This window comes from Nyctereutes procyonoides, unplaced genomic scaffold, assembly GCF_905146905.1.
Source record: "Nyctereutes procyonoides isolate TBG_1078 unplaced genomic scaffold, NYPRO_anot_genome, whole genome shotgun sequence".
NCBI lineage: Eukaryota > Metazoa > Chordata > Mammalia > Carnivora > Canidae > Nyctereutes > Nyctereutes procyonoides.
The window spans coordinates 2,843,889-2,846,174 of NW_026575023.1; the positions used below are offsets into that span (position 1 = coordinate 2,843,889).

At 35.7% G+C, this 2,286-nt stretch overlaps 1 non-coding gene across 1 annotated transcript; it reads right to left on the reverse strand.

The window, feature by feature from the left end:
- Window positions 1–235: 235 nt before the first annotated feature.
- On the reverse strand, window positions 236–343 carry LOC129521381 (U6 spliceosomal RNA). Its single transcript, XR_008666800.1, has one exon. It is a non-coding gene; the product is annotated as a U6 spliceosomal RNA (small nuclear RNA).
- Window positions 344–2,286: the final 1,943 nt, after the last annotated feature.

Here is a 2,286-nt window from a genome sequence, read left to right on the forward strand (position 1 = left end):
ATATTGATTTTCTTTTCAAGTTTGTTAATATGGTAATTTAATTGATTGATTTAGAATGTTAAATCACCCTTGTGTTCCTGGGATAAATACACTTGATCCTAATGTATACGCTTATATTTTTGGACTTAATCTGCTTTAGTTTAGAATTTTTTACCTATGTTAATGAGGATATTAGCCTATAGTTTTCTTGTAATGCCCTTGTCTTTTATTTTAAAGATTTTGTTTATTTATTCATAAAAATATGGAACACTTCACAAATTTGCGTGTCATTCTTGCACAGGGGCCATGCTGATCTTCTCTGTATGCCTTCCAATTTTAGTATATGTGCTGCCGAAGTGAGCACTGTAATGTCCTTGTCTTCTGGTACCTAGTTTTGACAACTTCATAGAATGAATTGGAAAGCACTGTCTCCTTTTCAATTTTCTGCATGAGTTTGTGTAGAATTATTATTATTTCTTCCTTAGATGTCTTGTAGAATTCACTAATAAAACTAAGCAAATAAAAATAAAAGTCACCCAAATCTGCCATTTGAAGATAATCACTGTATGCTTGCCTATGTAATATTTGGAGATTACCTACTATACTGTGTTAAAACAATGGAGAATTACAAATAATATAAATGTACAATAGCTAAATGGTTTGATAAATGTGGATCATCTATACAACATGATATTATGTAATCATTGAAAGTGTTGTTAAAAGATATTTTTAATTATTTTAAATTATATCTATATTAAATTTTTAATTATATCTAAGTTTACTTAGTGAAATGGGAGGGTAGGCTATTTTATTGTTGTTTGGGGGGGTTGTTTTTGTTTTGCTATTCCACATTTTGTTTTGCTATTATTAGCTTTTTTTGTATTTTTTAGAAATACTTTGATAATAGATCCTAGGAAAACGAACTTTTTAAAATATTTTATTTATTTGTTTATTTTAAAGAGAGAGAGAGCAAGAGAGATCATGAGCCCGGGGAGGGACAGAGGAAGAGGGAGACAGAGAATCCCAAGCAGACTCCCAGATGAGAGGGGAGCCCAATGTGGGGCTGGAGCCCAGTGCAAGGCTCAATCACCAAACCCTGAGATTACGACCTGAACCAAAACCATTTTTCCACGTCGCCAGGAAAATAAGATACAACAATGTTCTGCCTAAATAAATTCAATTTATGGGGGGGAGTGTATAACTGGGTGATGGGCATTAAGGAGGGGACGTGATGTGATGAGCACTGGGTGTTAGGAGCAACTGATGAATTTTTGAACACTACATCTGAAACTAATGACGTACTATATATTGGCTAATTGAATTTAAATTAAAAAAACATATTTGGCAAAGTAAAAAAGAAAAAAAAAGGATGAATTCAACTTAGCATTCAGTTACATTTGTTTTTAAGAACTGTTGCAGTGGATCCCTGGGTGGCGCAGCGGTTTGGCGCCTGCCTTTGGCCCAGGGCGCGATCCTGGAGACCCGGAATCGAATCCCACATCGGGCTCCCGGTGCATGGAGCCTGCTTCTCCCTCTGCCTGTGTCTCTGCCTCTCTCTCTCTCTGTGACTATCATTAAAAAAAAAAGAACTGTTGCATATGATCTTTAGTTACACAAATTTAAGGAAAGGATCCACTGAATAGCCCTGAAGAAAGCTGTGACACTGTGACATCACCTGAATTCAGATTCTTTTTTTACTTCGAAGTAAATTTTGTTGTTGTTGTTAATGGTTAAACCGCAGCTGTTTCTATCTCTTGATTGTGTTTACAAAAGGAGGAAAGAAAATGGAGGAAAATATTTGCCGATGAATAGCTTATGTCTTATCTATGTATGTGTAGCTCATGTGCTGCAAATTGCGACCTGATCTTGAAAGGGTACGTGTTGAACAGTTGCTTCCAAGTGATGGAAGGAAGGACCACAGGACTGCAGAAAGCACATGTCGAAATAAGCTTTAATGCAAGAGAAAATAAAGTTAAGCTGGACTTTTGATGTCCTTTATGCAGTGTTAATTAGGACTGAATAACCCCACATTTGCTGATGTTTGGTAATATGTTCTAATATAATTTTCCTAACGTGACTTTCACACCCTCGTGGGTGGGAATAGTCTTCTCTAAATGAAGCAGCTATTTCCTCTTCAGCCATGCTGGACAGAGGCCACTTAGGGCAGACAATGAGAATTAGTAACTTAGCTTGGACTGAGACAAATATCTGAGCTCAAAGACCGGAAATTCTTTTTTTATTATTTTTTTAATAATAAATTTATTTTTTATTGGTGTTCAATTTACCAACATACAGAATAACACCCAG